The sequence below is a fragment of the Triticum urartu genome, chromosome 7, assembly GCF_003073215.2.
Source record: "Triticum urartu cultivar G1812 chromosome 7, Tu2.1, whole genome shotgun sequence".
Classification (NCBI taxonomy): domain Eukaryota; kingdom Viridiplantae; phylum Streptophyta; class Magnoliopsida; order Poales; family Poaceae; genus Triticum; species Triticum urartu.
The window spans coordinates 569,984,745-570,002,152 of NC_053028.1; positions in this window are offsets into that span (position 1 = coordinate 569,984,745).

Consider the following 17,408-nt stretch of genomic DNA (forward strand, 5'->3'; position numbering starts at 1 on the left):
CTCTCTATCTTGTTGTGATGAATTGAGTTTTTCCCTTTAAGATTTCGTTGTTATCGGATTGTATACTTTTATGGATTTGAGAACACTTGATATATGTCTTGCAATTGAATACTCATGGTGACAATGGTATCGTATTGATTCACTTGATATATGTTTTGGCAGTCAACTCACGGATTCCCGAGGTGACATTGGGGTAATCTATGCATAGGGGTTGATGCACATTCTTGTCTTTGTTTCTCTGGTAGAAATCTTGGGGAACTCTTCGAAGTTCTTTGTGTTGGATAGAATAGAATATTATGAATCTGAATTTGCTTTGGTGTTATTTTAGTACGGACTCTTGGTTAGATCGATCGGAAAGAATAGCTTTGTCTTATTTTAGTACGAACTCTTGGATAGATTGATCGGAAAGAATAGCTTTGAGGTGATTTCGTACCCTACAAACAATTTTGTCTTATGTTCTCCGCTAGATAGGAACTTTGGAGTGATTCTTCATTGCATGTTGAGGGATGGTTATATGATCCAATTATATTAGCATTGTTGAGAGATTGCACTAGCGAAAGTACGGACCCTAGGCCTCATTTTCAAGCATTGCAATACCGTTTTTGTGCCCGTTTACTATTTGCTACCTTGCTATTTTTATTTATTCATATTATAAAAATATATTTCTACCATCAATATTACACTTTTATCACCATCTCTTCGCCAAAATAGTGCACCTATACAATTTGCCATTGTATTGGGTGTGTTGGGGACACAAGAGATTTCTTGTATTTGGTTGCAGGGTTGTTTGAGAGAGACCATCTTAATCCTACACCTCCCACGGATTGATAAACCTTAGGTTATCCACTTGAGGGAAAATTGCTACTGTCCTACAAAACTCTGCGCTTGGAGGCCCAACACGAGTCTACAATAATAAAGTTGCGTAGTAGACGTCACCCATCAATCCGGCCCATATTGAATATGTCGGGCACCCGAGGACCCCCTAATCGAGGACTACCTCAAGTGATACGCAGTTCTGCTTCTTCGGGCACCAACATACTAAGGATCATCCGGGGAAATGGCATGTGCCTGATGTTGACTTGCGATCCACTCGATCACTGGCATAGTCAGAGTCAGAATATCCAATGAGATAAAAAAACCAAGCCTTATGGTGTGATTCCTTCAGTGTACCTTGAAAACAGGCACACATGCAAACACAAACATACTATCTGGCCTAGATGCACATAGATACAATAAAGAGCCAATCATGGAGCGGTATACCTTTTGATCGAAGTCTATACCATTTTCATCAGTGCATAAATGGCCATTTGTGCGCATAGGTTGACACCTTTGCAATCTTGCATGCCGAATTAACTCAACGAGTCCTTGAGGTATTTCTCTTGAGATATGAAGATGCCGCTGCGTTGTTGATGAATTTTAAGACCTAAGAAGAATTTCAATTCTCCTATCATAGACATTTGATATTCCTCACTCATCATATAGGCAAATTCGTCACTGTAATGTTGCTTAGTACAGCCAAAGATAATATCATCAACATATATTTGGCACACAAATAATTCATCGTCATAGGTTTTGGTGAAAAGAGTTGGGTCAAGTGAACCGGGTTTGAAGCATTTCTTCATGAGGAATTCCTTCAAAGTATCATAACATGCCCGAGGGGCCTGCTTGAGGCCATAGAGGGCCTTATTGAGTCTGAAGACTTTGTTAGGATGCTTAGGATCTTCAAAACCTGCGGGTTGAGCAACATATACTTCGTCCTCGGGCTTACCATTGAGGAATGCACATTTCACATCCATTTGATATAAGATGATATTATGATGGTTAGCATAAGCAAGCAATATGTGAATAGCCTCAAGTCTAGCAACAGGTGCAAAAGTTTCATCAAAATTAATTCCTTCATGTGACGCCCCAAGACCGGAGCTTCAGATGCCTTCCTTTTATCTCGTTGTTGTTGTGTGTTTGAACTGTTTGTTGCCATGAACGGATGAGTGTCATTGTCATATTTTGCTTCTTGCATCATGTTCATCATTTGGTTATATTGCATTTCCATGCCCATCGTTGTCATATTGCATTTGTGCCTCTTGTATTTTTGCATTCTCATAATCATCATGTGCATTGTCATATTCATGCATGTCACATTGTTGGATGCTCCATGTATGATCATGCATCATCACCTCCTCCTTTGCTTCTTTCTTTCATTTTGGCAAGTGACCTTTTCCCCTCCTCGAGAAATGTTCATTCTTTTCCTGATGCTAGCTCACCATGCCTAAACCCTCTCTGTCAAATTTATGATCCTTTGGAGTTGTTTTGGTTAGGTTCAAAAATGCCTCAAGTTTGAATCATATTTAAACTTGTTTTATTTTTCTACCTCTAAAAATGTCTAAACCAATTTTATCAAATAGGGCATGAATTCAGGGTCATGAGGATATTTTTATATTTCTCATACACCTCTCCTTTCCCCCTGTTCTTTTCTCTTTATTTTCTCCTTGAAGAAATTAGAGAAAAAGGAAACAACAGCTTTAGGCTAGCCGCAGCCCACTTGGGCCTCTTAATCCGTGTCGGCCCACCTAAGCCCCCTCTCTACTAGGCCGGCCCTTTAGGCCCACCTATTCCTAACCTAACCATCTCCCTGGCCCGACCCCCATCTCCCTCGTCTCCCTCCAGGCCGCCGCCAGCACCCGCACGCACAGATCCCACAACCGCTCGATCCCCACGCTCCTTCCCCCTCTGCTTGATCGATCTCTCTCTCCCTCTCCTCGCAACGCACGAGAGGGATCCCGATCACCATGGCTAAGCTCCCCTGCTCCTCGACCCGACCTCGCCTCCTCCGCACCGTTGCCTCACAAGGACGCCGTGCTGGACCTCCTGCGCCACCTCTCCTCTTGCTTCTCCTCGCAGAGCACCCTCGCGCCTCGGCCTCCTTCTTCCTCGACTCCAGCCGCCCCTGCCGGCAACCAGTAGGACGCTGCCATCCGTCTCCTCCGTCTAGAGCCTATGCAGCCGCACGCCCAGAGGCCGCCGCCCGCTCCTCCCTCGATCCAGCCGGAATCAAACGCCGCCAAGCAGCTCCCTCTCCTGCGCGCCTCGCTGCCGTTTCCTCCGCCGCTGCGCCAGCTCGCCTGTGCGCCGACGCCGCCGGCGACTACCCCGGCTAACCTTCGTCGTCGGTCATCCTCCAGCAAGCCCCGTCTATGCGCCCTGCATCCTCGACCTTCCCGGAGCACCGGTCGACGCTGATGTTCCCTGGTTTCCCTTTGCCTCGCCTGTGCTCTCCTTGGAGCATAGCACCACGACGCCCGATCTGCTCCAGCCGTCGTCGGTTCCTTCGTTGCTGCTGCTGTTTTGCTTCTGCTGCTGCATCTCCGGCCGTCCTAGTCGTTCGCAGGCGACTGCGCCCATTGGCTCCTGCGAAGACTGCCGCTACCGCTGCCAGTGCCCGCACGTTGTTGCTGCTTCGCCGCCCACCTCCCATCGTTGACCGCCAAGACCGTCTTGTGCTGCCACATTTTGGTTTCACCAAGTTCCATCAAGCCAGCCATGTATGTTTACCATCGCCATGGGTTTCATCAAGTTCGACTACAACATGAAGATATGTACAACTACGCGGGTTCGCCGAGTACGACTACTCACGGGATCCATCAAGTTCATCTACGTGCGTGTACGACTACTCATCCGGGATGCGTCGAGCTCCTCTCGGAATGAACGGGAACGACTACTGTCATGGAAGACTCGTGTAACGGATCCGTCAAGTCCAACAATGACTGTATACAACTATCGGCGACCCCGAACGACTATGAAACATGAACCTCTACTTCCCCTTCAAAACGTGTACCACTAACCGAACATCTACGGAACATGTACCGTCGACCCTCGAAGACCCCGCGGACGTCAAGTTCCTCGTTGTGACACGAACATCCACGGACATGTACAACTACTTCCTCCATGACCCGCGAGAACCGCTACTTTCACTACTGTCGCGAGAATAACTACTTCCCTCGACGTACCCGAACCGCTCCGAGAATGCACCCTTGGAAGGTATAACTGCCAGAACAATGCCCGTGGACCGAAAGCTTGTGTTGTATGAGATGCTCGTGGTTTCACCATGCCCGAGTTGTTCTTTGCGAGTTCCTCGTTGCCTTGCTGTCGACTTGTGGGAAGTTGGTATCCGGGAGCACCCCACCATCCTTGCAGGACACGCTCCCGTCACTTTTCCTTTTGCACCGGTATCTCCATGAGCTACCGGAACCGATATGTTGTCGTGGCATCATTTTCGGATTCGTTGCCGTGGCACCCCTTTCGTTTCTGCCACGATGACAAAGGCTTCATAAAATGCTCTTATCAACTTTTTCATAAATATTGCATAACACTTGAATATGTCATCCGCATCATGATAACAACATCAAGAATGTTTAAAATTGTTGCTTGCATTAAATTGCTAATTGCACATGAGGATTTACCGGAATTGTTGTTTGATGTTTCCGACCTCATTTAAAATGCCTAACTAGGTATTTTACTCATGTTTCACCTCTTGCCATGTTAAGAACATTTAATTTTGTTGGGCACATAACCGGGAGTGAACTAAATAATGGAATGTGGTGTTTCGTTAATATGCAACTCGTTACATATTGAGCTCCACTTAATTTGTAGTATTGTTTTTGCACTTTGCCATGCCATGCATATTTAAACCGGACATGCATCATACTTGGTTGCGCACCATGCCATGTTTATGTGATGGTTGTTTACTATGTTGTTTGCTTCTTTCCGGGTTGCTTCACGAGTTAGCTTCAGTTTCATTCCGGAGTTGTGAGGATTCGTTCGACTTCGTCCGTTTGTCTTCTTCATGGACTCGTTCTTCTTCCTTGCGGGATCTCAGGCAAGATGACCATACCCTCGAAATCACTTCTATCTTTTCTTGCTAGTTGCTCGCTCTTTTGCTATGCCACGATACCTACCACTTGCTATATCATGCCTCCCATATTGCCATGTCAAGCCTCTAACCCACCTTGTCCTAGCAAACCGTTGTTTGGCTATGTTACCACTTTGCTCAGCCCCTCTTATAGCATTGTTAGTTGTAGGTGAAGATGAAGTTTGTTCCATGTTGGGACATGGATATTGTTGGGATATCATTATTATATCGTATTTACTTTAATGCACCTATATACTTGGTAAAGGGTGGAAGGCTCGGCCCTATGCCTGGTGTTTTGTTCCACTCTTACCGCCCTAGTTTCTATCATACTAGTGTTATGTTCCTTGATTTTGCGATCCTTACGCGATTGGGTTATAATGGGAACCCCTTGACAGTTCGCCTTGAATAAAACTCCTCCAGCAAGGCCAACCATGGTTTTACCATTTGCCACCTAAGCCTTTTTCCCTTGTGTTCTGCAGACTCAAGGGTCATCTTTATTTTAAACCCCCGGGCCAGTGCTCCTCTGAGTGTTGGTCCAAACTGGGCGATGTCTGGCGCTCCCTGGGCAACCAGGGTTTATGCCAACCCGACGTCTTGCCCATCCGGTGTGCCCTGAGAACGAGATACGTGCGACTCCTATCGGGATTTGTCGGCACATCGGGTGGCTTTGCTGGTCTTGTTGTACCATTGTTGAAATGTCTTCTAACCGGGATTCCGAGCCTGATCGGGTCTTCCCGGGAGAAGGAATATCCTTCGTTGACCGTGAGAGCTTGTGATGGGCTAAGTTGGGACACCCCTGCAGGGTTTTGAACTTTTGAAAGCCATGCCTGCGGTTATGGGTAGATGGGAATTTGTTAATATCCGGTTGTAGAAAACCCGACATTTAACTTAATTTTAAAATGAATCAACCGCGTGTGTAACCGTGATGGTCTCTTTTCGACGGAGTCCAGGAAGTGAACATGGTTCTTGTGTTATGCTTGAATGTAGGTAGTTTCAGGATCACTTCTTGATCACTTCTAGTTCATGACCATGCTTTGCTTCTCTTCTTGCTCTTATTTGCGTATGTTAGCCACCATATATGCTAGTCCTTGTTGCATATCCACCTCACTACCCTTTTCCTACCCATAAGCTTAAATAGTCTTGATCTCACGGGTGTGAGATTGCTGAGTCCTCGTGGCTCACAGATACTTCCAAACAGTTGCAGGTGCCGATGATACCAGTGCAGGTGACGCAACCCAGCTCAAGTGGGAGCTCGATGAAGATCTTGATCATTGTTTTGTTCCGTTTCCTTTTGATCAGTAGTGGAGCCCAGTCGGGGCGATCGGGGATCTAGCATTAGGGGTGGTCTTCTTTTATTTTGGTTCCGTAGTCGGACCTTGATTGTATTCTGGATGATGTAATGCTATGTTTATGTATTGTTTGAAGTGGCGATTGTAAGCCAACTCTTTATCCCTTTCTTCTTCAGTACATGGGATGTGTAAAGATTACCCCTCTTGCGACATGCCTACCATGCGGTTATGCCTCTAAGCCGTGCTCCGACACGTGGGAGATATAGCCGCATCGTGGGTGTTACAAGTTGGTATCAGAGCCTTCCCCGACTTAGGAGCCCCCTACTTGATCGAATCGTTGACGTTGTTGAGTCTAGAACAAAATGTTTTGAGTCTTATAGGATTATATATATCGGAGAGTAGGATTCTTTTTACTCCTCAGTCCCTTCGTCGCTCTGGTGAGGCCTCCTGACGTAGAGTTTTGACTCTTCTTTTCTCAAATTTCACGAATTTTTTTAGGATCACGCGGGTATCTTGGAATTGTTCCGATGGTTTTGTGAAGAGAACATTGTTCTTGGTGCCTCCTGACATTTAGGGGTTGTAGTACTGTCCCGGGGAGTTGAGCTCCGAGGTGTTGTCGTCACAATTTTATCGTTGCAGTTCTGGAATACCTGAGTTTCCCCGACATCAAAAATCTCTTTTATGCAGTTGTTGTTGAGATAACCTCGACGCCACCCGGTACTGGGGTGGGAGTTCAAGAGTATTGCCATAACTCGTATAACATATGCTTTTCAAAGGTTGAGGTAAATGATTTCCGAAGGTTTCTTGGTTATGTGTTGAAGGATGGATACAGTTGGATGTAGGATTTGCTAGTTTTAGGTGAGATATTATGCTTCCCCTGTATCCCCAACACCTGATTGCATAACCAGAAAGTTTCGGGAGTTTATAAGTGGGAATTCAAGTATATTGTAGGATATCCTTCCAACAGACACATGATATGACATGGGGTCTATCTTATGTTTGTTTCCGGCTTATTTTGCAAGCCAATCCTTTATTTTATTTTTCAGCTGTGGTATTCGAGTTGCTTCAAAGTCAAATGTTGATTCCATACCTTTCCTAAGTGGTGTTCTCACATTTCTATGTGAATACTAATCCTTCTTGATCATCGAGATTGTCATGTCAATTCTTTTCCAACCGATGTGCTCTTTTTCAAGTGGATCCGATCATTTTCGACGTCCGCAAGATCACTCTAAAGTATTCTCAACGGTGTTTGTTTCATTCGTCCCAAGTTGTCTTTGTTTTTCCCACCCTCCCACCCTTTTTCTTCATGAGGCCATAATCCTTAATCAAGTATCAATCTTATGGATGTGAAGTCTCTCCATTATTTTCCATCAATGTTCTTATCCGGTGATTCTCAGGAAGATACTAAGGAAGCCTCAAGTTCATCATTCTTCATTCCATTTCTTCTCTGGTGGATTCTAGTCAAGCTTTGTCGATCTTATCCTTTTTCCTCGTTTCAAATGTTTTCTTATGTTGGTGACCTCTTAATCATCCACTTCTCGCTATTTAATTGTTCCGGAGTGCTGAAGATACACTACAAAAAAAGACACATCCGTGACATTTTGGGCCGAACGAAATTTTTTTCTGTCATACATATGACACTTCTATGATGATAATTGTGACAAAACCCGGTATCATCATACATGTGGTGGGCTCCTACTTCTATGATAAAAAATTATGATAGAAAATGGGCTTTTCATCCAAGGCGGGCCGGAGACGCAGCTGCATGACATTCTTTGGGCCGTCCATGACGGAAAAAACCGTGGTAGAAGTGAGGGCGAGGAAAATTTCGGGTTCCCGGTTACGGTGGGAGGTCGGGGGCCGAGCGATGCGCGTTTCTCTCGTACACGTACGCGCGCGTGTGCGAGGCGTTGGCTCTAACTAAACCCGAGCGAGGCGTTGGGCTCAAACTTAACCTGAGCGATTGCAGGCTATGCGTTACTGAACCTGAGCGATCGATCGATGGCTGTTAACTGAACCCGATCGAGCGATTCCTTCGTTACTGCTGCTAACTGAAGCCGATCGATGCTACCTCTGGATGAACAGTGAGCGTTGCGGGGGGGGGGGGGTTGGATGAACAGTTCCCGGTGGGTGTGGATGAACAGGACCCCGCGGTGTTTCCTCTAGATGAACAGGACCCCGATCGATCGAGCCGGTTGGGGCTGGATGAACAGGACCCCGTGGAGGGCTGGATGAACAAGACCACCCCGTGGAGGGCATGATGAATAGTATACGGTGGAGGGCAGGATGAACAGTAGCACATGGAGGGGTGGTTGAACAGGAGCCCGTGGAGAGGGCTGGTTGAACAGTAGCCGGTGGAGTAGCGCGTGGTGGAGGCTGGATGAACAGGAGCCCGTGGATGAACAGTTGCAGGTGGAGGCTGGAGGAGGTCGACGGTGGATGAACAGTAGCTCGTGGAGGCTGGAGGGGGTCGACGGTGGAGATGAACAGTATCCTGTGGAGTCCCGTTTTGCGGTACGCCACACCCCTCCCGATGAACAGGACCCGCGTTTCGACCGTAGGAGGTCCGTTTCGTCCGTTTTGCGGTACGCCACACCCCTCCCGATCAACAGGACCCCCGTTTCGACCGTAGGAGGTCCGTTTCCTCCATTTTGCGGTACGCCAGACCCCTCCCGATCAACAGGACCCCGTTCCGAATGTAGGAGGTCCGTTTCCTCCGTTGTGCGGTACGCCAGGCCTCGTTTCCATCACATGTTCCGTCCAAGCCCTTCCGATGAACACGACCACGCATTCCGTTCCAACCCAGCCGGTTGGCTCCCACGCGTTCCGTTGCCTCCCCATGAACCCGACGCATTCCATTGCCTCCCCATGAACACGACAACGACGTTGTTTCTCTGTTCGGACCCAGCAATGTACACGAGTCCTGGCCGTACGTATGCGCGAGTAGGCGTTCGAGACCCCGCCTGTATGTACACATACGTGGCCGTATTTTCTTTCTTGCACCCTGGCCACTGTACGTACGTGTACATGCTACGTGCGCGCTTCTACTACGACACGTGCGCGCCTCTACTACGACACGTGCGCGCCTCTATATCGACCAGTATGTACGTACACGTTCGCGACCAGAATGACAACGCTACGTACGCTTCGACCAGGTGGGTGCCGACTGTCAGACACTTCCTTGCCTGCGAAGATGTAGCTGGTGTGTCCCAGCAGTCAGGGGGCGAATCGTTTTTTTTGCCCGGACGCACTTCCTTGCGTGCAAAGATGTAGCTGGTGGGTCCCAGCAGTCAGGGGGAAACGTTTTTTTCGCGAAATACAGTGGCCCGTCCGATGGGTCCCAGCTGTCAGGTGGAGGAATCATTATTTTCCGCGTAATAAGGAGGCACTTCCTTGCTGTGGTGGTGGACCCAGCTGTCAGCCTCTCCACGTACAGTCCACGTCTGATGGAAGTCGTTCCTTGACCACATTGACCACGCCGCGTCGAGAGCACCAGGGCGGTGGACGACGGCGAGGCCTGGGAAGGGGACGACACGGAGGCGGGGAAGACTCGGCAGTTGTTTCCCATGCGGAGGGGATTACGACTGTACGAGGGTTTACTGGTTCGTCTGCCATCGTCGGAGAATAACAGCAGGTGTGGGTGAATAGAGGGATGGCTAGACCAGCGATGGGAGTACAGTCTGGCGGTGAGGCCTGCGCGGCAACATAGCCGGTCGCGAGGAGGAGGGAGCAGGCAGTCCCGCCGACGCTTGTTTGAGCGGCTGGAGCAGGAAGAGCAGAGATTGAAGAAGCACGATGGCCGTTGGATGGACATCCAACAGTCAGTGCTTGTGCATCAACCTTTTTTAGGAAAGCCTCAAATCTGTGGAAAACAGCATACAACCCATCTGCCATTATTTCTAATAATTTACAACCCATTTGCTAATTCTTAAGGTTTTTTTGGAGCCCATATTCTTTTTGTTAGCATTACAGCCCATATTGTGGCAATGGTTAAAAAATTATACGAAATTTTGCATGTCTCGGTGCGGTCCGAACTGTTTTTAATCCCGAAATTTCGACTCACATTCAAACTGATTTTAAAAATAAATGTATATCAATATAAAATCCAACAAATTCTCCATGCATAAAAATTAATATAATTTAAAATCTTGAAATAAAAAATATATTTGAAACTAATTGTCGGTTTGATGTGTTTTAAAAATGTACAACCCATTTCTCATTACTGATGGGCCATTTTCTCGGCCAGCCGAATGAAAGCTCTCCTCGTCTTGAAAGATTTGCAGCCCAACAGGCCTGACAAAGCGACTTACTTGGCAAATCACAAAAAAACTGTGCTGTGGCCGTGGACCCAGCTGTCAGCCTCTCCACGTACAGTACTCTTCCGATGGAAGTCGTTCCTTGACTATGTTGACCACGCCGCATGGAGAGCACCACGGCGGTGGACGACGGCGAGGCCTAGGAAGAGGATGATGCGGCAGTGGAAGCCCGCATTGAGAGGACTATGAGGGTTCACTGGTTCGGCTGCGGTGTGAGGCTGCCGTCGCCGCAGGGCCTGGCCAGCGGTGGGAATAGTAGGGGGCGGTGAGGCCTCTGCGGCAGCACAGCCGGCCACGGGAGGCAGGAGCATGCGGCACGACCGGCGCTGCTTTGGGCGGCTGGAGCAAGAAGACCAGAGGTTGAAGAAGCACTACGGCCGTTGGATGGACATCATACGATCACTGGAGTTAGAATCATTCATATTGACTAAGTTGACAAAGCCCTTCGTCCCCGTCAACTTAGTAGGCCCACAAGTCAGCCTCCCAGCAAGGTGGGTCCCAGCTAGCCGGGTGAGTATTCATTTTTTTGTGCGTAATAAGGAGGCACTTCCGGTGGGTCCGAGTTGACAGCGGGGGAATGTTTTTTTCACGAAATACGGTGACCCGTCTGGTGGGTCCCAACAGTCAGGGGGAAACAATTTTTTCGCAAAATACTAGTGGCCCGTCTAGTGGGTCCCTGCTGTCTGGTGGAGGAATCATTATTTTCCGCGTAATAAGGAGGCACTTCCTTGCTGCCGCAGTGGACCCAGCTATCAGCCTCTCCACATACAGTCCACGTTCGATGGAAGTCGTTCCTTCCACGTTGACCATGCCACGCCGAGCGCACCAGGGCGGTGGACGACGGCGAGGCCTAGGAAGGGGACGCCGCAGAGCCGGTGAAGACGCGGCAGTGGATGTCCACGCGGAGAGGAGTATGAGGGTTCACTCATTCGGCTGCGGTGTGAGGCTGCCGTCGCCGCAGGGCCTGGCCAGCGGTGGGAATAGTAGGGGGCGGTGAGGCCTCCATGGTAGCACAGCCGGCCACGGGAGGCAGGAGCAGGCGGCACGACCGGCGCTGCTTTGGGCGGCTGGAGCAAGAAGACTAGAGGTTGAAGAAGCACTACGGCCGTTGGATGGACATCGTACGGTCACTGCAGCTAGAATCGTTTATATTGACTAAGTTGACAAAGCCCTTGGTACCTCAACTTAGTAGGCCCACAGGTCAGCTTCTGAAACGGTGCGCCCCAGATGTCAGGGGGAGGAATCATTTTTTGGGCGGGTGAAGCTAGAATATCCGAGATTGAAGAAGAAGCACGGCATCCGTTGGATGGACATCCAACGGCCACTGCTGCTAGGACCGTGTGTTGACTATAAGTTGACAAAGCCTTGCATACGCGTCAACTCTGTTTTTTTAGGGGACGCGTCAACTTAGTAAGGCCAGAAGTATGTGGCAGAGAACTTATAGCCCATTTGAGATTTGTAAAAATGTGTAGCCCATTTTTGAATTCTAATGGAATTTACTACAACCCATTTACAGTTTGTTAAAAGTACAACCCATTTCAACCAACCGTTCAAAACAGAATTCAATAAAATTTCCCATATTTTGATGGGATCTGAAATATTTTTATCCCGAAATTTCTAGTCAGATTAAATACAATTTCAATATAAATTTATATTGCGTAAAAATCCAACGAAACATTGCGCTCGCAACAATTAATGAAATTAAAATTTTCAATATCCAAAAATAATATTTTATAAAGTAATCACGTGTTTGGTGCATTTTTTATAGTTACTGCCCAGTTTTTATAATTACATCCCATTTATTATTTCTTAAAGCCCATTTTCTTGTTAAGCCTAATGCATCCCTCCTAGGAAAGATTTGCAGCCCAGGCGGGCGGAGAATAACAACTTGACCTTGCCTGGGTATTCCTAAAAAAAGTATAGCTAGGCTAGCCATTTTCAGCTTGAAAAAAATTAATATCTGGGCTGGATATCTGGCCTGGGCTAGACGGGCCACAGCCCGCCCAGTTAATACCTGCAGCGATGTTTTCGTTGTTGTTCAGAGGAGAAAAATTAATATCTTTGGCTAAACATCGAAAAACTCTGCAGTGCTCACACCTTAAAAACACAAATACTGCTCGAGTTGCTTGGTCCCAGCTGTCTGCCGCTTCTTGTGCAATTCTCTCGTTTATTGACTAGTACTACATAGGTTGACAATGGTGTGGGACCGTGATGTCAGGAAACCAGGGGGAAGCAAAATAAATAACTCCAACGAGCGCTTCCACCTCTGCCTCGTTGTCTCCCGTGGAAACCCCTTTCCTCCTTTTTTGCTCGGGCAAGGACCAATGCATGCAGCACGTCCATGCGGTTATTAGGCAAGAAATAAAAGCGCTTTGCATGCTATGAATTACGATGGCCTGCATGGGTAGCTAATAAGGCATCCTCTTAACTGTTGTGATTAAATGTTGTGTTTAGAAGAGAGAAATATTCTTCTTTTCCACCAATCTACTTGCACCTAGATCGTGATGCACCTTCTAATACGACTTATTCACCTAGACGGGGGGAGTATAGTTTTATACATATATATATCTTCTATACCTATACTAATTTGTGACTTCCTTGAAATTACCACGTTAATCAGATTTTACGAACCGTTAATTTGGTGGGACCGTATTTTAATGGTATAGATCAAATTGTATAGTCCTTGGCTAGAAAAAGAGTCCATGCATTCTACTCCTAAAAAAACAGAGTCCATGTGTTCTATTCCACCCCGTGAATTCTCCTCTCCATATGTTCTATTCCACCCCGTGAATTCTCCTCCCCATGTGTTCTATTCCACCCCGATTCTCCTCCCCAGTCCCCACACGCATCTCCTTTCTCCTGTATTTCTCCACACGCTTCTCCTTTCTCCTGTATTTCTTTTCAACGGCGGTGTGTTAGATCCAGCAGCAAACCTAATTGCACAAGCTCATGGCGGATGGCCTTGGCCTCTTCCTTCCGGTGCCATCTCTATGTCTTTCTCCTCTCTCTCCATTCGTCTGTCTCTCTCTCTCTCTCTCTGAATAGAAGAAGCAGTAGATGTGGCTGAAGGACCACGAATATCTTGCTATCTCATGCCCCCAAAAGTAAGATCGTTCAGGTGAATTTAATTATGGCCACGTCTTCCTCTGAGTGCCCTAGCTCCTATGATATGATCCCGGAGGCAAAACCTGAAGTTTGCACCAAGTTCAGAGTAATGTTAGGTTTCCTGCTTTCTTATAGATCTCTTTTGTGTTGTCTCTAATGTTATAGTTTGATTAGATAGTACCATGGAGATGGATAAATTAATAAAGATGATGTGAATGATTACTTGAAAACATGCTACCACACATGCATATTGCAGATCACTGCACGTAGAAATTCTGAACCGTAATCTGTTTTGATGCTTTAGAGTAGTTCTCCTCTAGCTTGCTGCTATTATTCAATGTAGTACTCCACAAAAATATCCATGGCAACTGAAAATTTCAGTCTTTGGTAAAATAAAGTTGGACGCAGGTGTTCAGCCTTGCATTGGTTGCTTTCATGCGGACTCAAGTGTGAAGAATGAAGAACTGAACATGCATGATAGAGGATGTTGGATAGGTATATTCTTTAAGTTGTCCTATATTGTTTATTGCCCACCCTTAATTTGCTTGGCCTGATTATATTTTTCATATGCAACTCCATGGTCAATGTTAGCATAATCTTGATTAGTTGTTAGCTAGGTTTAGATTTCCAATGTTATTTTATTAGTCCGGCGTAATAGTCCGGCTAGGATTAGTACTTTCCTATGTATATGTTTTGCTAAGTTGTTTCATAATTGGGCTAGGTGGTGTCCGGCAAGGTATTGCACTTTGGCCCCGTAGTTGTGTTAGTAGGACAGGCTGTGTCTAGGTTGGATTATAGTTCTGTACGAGCAGGTTTAGGTTGAGTTGGGCAGCATATTCACTGGTCTAGATCGTTGCATGTATATGTGTAGCAGGTCCTCAGTTTTGTAATGGTGGGATTTGAGAAGAAATAAATAAAAAAGAGGGGAGCAAGGCACGTGCTTTGCGAGAGTTTTTGTGTGAGCCTGTTTGTTGGTTTTGATGTAATCGCCCCGTAGGAAATTCCAATACTTGAGTTCCATATAGTTGATTAATGATTTGAACAAGTTGCCTAACACTGTTTCTCATAGATAAATATAGGTGAGAAAAGTGATGGATTGCAATGCATGAAACCAATAATGTTGACACAGTCTTCAGATGGTGTATAGCTTAATATGTTAAAAAACATGTGTGATCTTACAATTAGTTTCTCCTCGATGAAACAATCAAACCCACAGTTTAATCCATCATTTGTTCTCTTTCTTCAGCTTTGGTTCTCTGAATAATGGTGGTCTGCTAAACGATACATTTGTTCATTCTCAAAAACTTCAGTGCACTTGCAACAGGTAACCAAGGATACTGTAGCATTGTGAGCTGTTGGTATTGCTGAAAGCAAACGTATACCAAGATGCTTCAATTTCTCAAGCCTATCGTTATATGTTGAACTCATTTTTTATGGTGTGACCCACATTATACCCTCTCAAACTAGACAAATAATGTGACTATTATTGTTTGGAGCATGGTTATTCGCTCAAGGAAACAAGTTTCATATTTTTATCACAGATTTCAGATCTTTTTTGTCTCAGTTTTTCATATCTTATACCTTATCATGACACTTTTTCTTGTATCACCAATCTCCATTGATACTCTCCCATCTTCCTGATCTCCGACACGTAGCATAAAAAATCCACTTCTATTGATAATATCAGCATCTCCCTTGATCTTACGGACCTCTAAATCCACAATTATTCAATCCAGCAAATGACATGGGATGCTCATGGTACGAGTAAAGAAAGAGTTATCTTTCAATCCAGTTCACTTTTGGGATGTTTTATACTTGGACTATGCTTCTGACGTCTATCTTAGATCTACATTTTATTGCTCATGTTCTATGTTAGGCCTGATTTGATGGGTTTTATAAGAATTCCAACGGATTCGTTTTCTTTTTTCAGGTTCAAAACATAATATGCAATTGATTTTATTTTATCCAAAGATTGTAATTTCATTCAGGTATGTTCTCTTTCTTTTGTGTAATTTCTATGAAGGATGACCAGTCAATTGTTTCCTAGGCTAGCTTGATCGTTGGGCACAGGTTATTATCTGCAAGACAGAAAATGCTTATGTTCCATGCAATAGACTTTGGAGGCACGCATACATTTTTGACCCTATCCACAAGAGCCACTAGATCACGAAATTGACGAGATTCTAATTTACCATTTCCTGAATGCCTGAGACTGAATTAGAACAGAACTATGTGGCACCCCCTCCATGCAAAATAGGCCCATGCATGGATCATATATCTCATCAGATCACCGTGTTGCCCAACTTTATATTGCCTAATACATCGGATGTTAGAGTTGTGTATCTTCTCTCGAGTTGTTTTCCTAATTATTAAGGTGCTGGATTTTTCATTGTTACTAAGTAACAATCGGACATGACATCAGTCCATGCACTACAACTTTCGTATGCTAATCTACGCTCAAAATATGATGATTGTATGCTTGGTTTAGAGAGTGGATGGATATGTTAAGCATGTTTTGTACTAGATTTTGCAGTATAATCCGATTATTTGCCCAATAACCAAATATGAAAAGTATCACATGGTAGTCAAACCCAATACACCTCAGGTACCCCAAGTAGATGCAGCGGACCTCCAAGTTGCCAAGTTCTAAAGGTTAATCTTACATAGAAACAACAAAACTAAACATGTACGTAAGAGTAATGTACATTCAAGAAAGATAGCTACTTACTTTTAAAGTGTTTGTTTTTTTGGAAAGTGAACGGTATAAAGTTTTTTTGTTAATGCCATGTCTATACTGGAACCACCGAATTCGCAGAGTTTCTAGCATACTCGGCAAAGCCTAGAAACAACTCAACATTGTGTTTGACGATTTTTGTTCTCGATCGGCAAACAACACTCGGCTGGACGGACATGAACAATCATTAACTTTACGGAGTTCTTATTATCAGTCACTTGACAAACATTTAAATAGCCATTTGCCGACTTTCAAATAGATGAAAACTCGCCAAACTACCACGATAGGAATCATATGCATGTTAATTCATAGGAAACTCATATACAGCAGGTAATTGACATCCGAGATGTGCGCCAGTTTTCTTGGTTTGATAAATACGATTGTAGGTAAGTATCGTATCTGTATTTCGGTAAATACAGTATGGATGTAAAATTTGTTTTGGTTTCATTATATACAAAATTATATCAGGAAGGTTTTTCTGTATACCTTATTAGCCTAAGTTCATGTGAATTCAAAATAGAGGGAAACGGGTTACCTCTGTCTATATGTTAATGTATGAGTACTTAACTTTCAGGAAACCACTAATACAATGAAAGGTAACATGTTTACATCAATACAATATGGTATGATGGAAGCAAAAGAGATGCATAAAAGTGCAGTGGTCGAAACATGTACAGAAGGTCAACCACATGACTATTTTCTCTATGCATGACTTTATTATATAAGTTGGTGACCAGGATTTTGTCTTTTTATGAGAATTTATTGGAACAATATAAAAAGTAATAAAAAAAAGTTTCTGGTGTGTGCATCTATTAATGTTTTATTGTTGATTCTGTGGACGGAATAGATGTCAAGTGAACGAACAATCAGAAAATTTTAATTTCAATGTGTTGAAGGCATTATATACCAAGATTAGAGGTGATTAAAAAATTGATTATTTTCTGTACATAGAGAACATTTGTGTATATGCGATCATACCAGATTCTATTATTTTGAAGTATTAAATTTTAACAATGCTAAGATTTGAATATTAAACATATATGGTCATAGGACAAGAT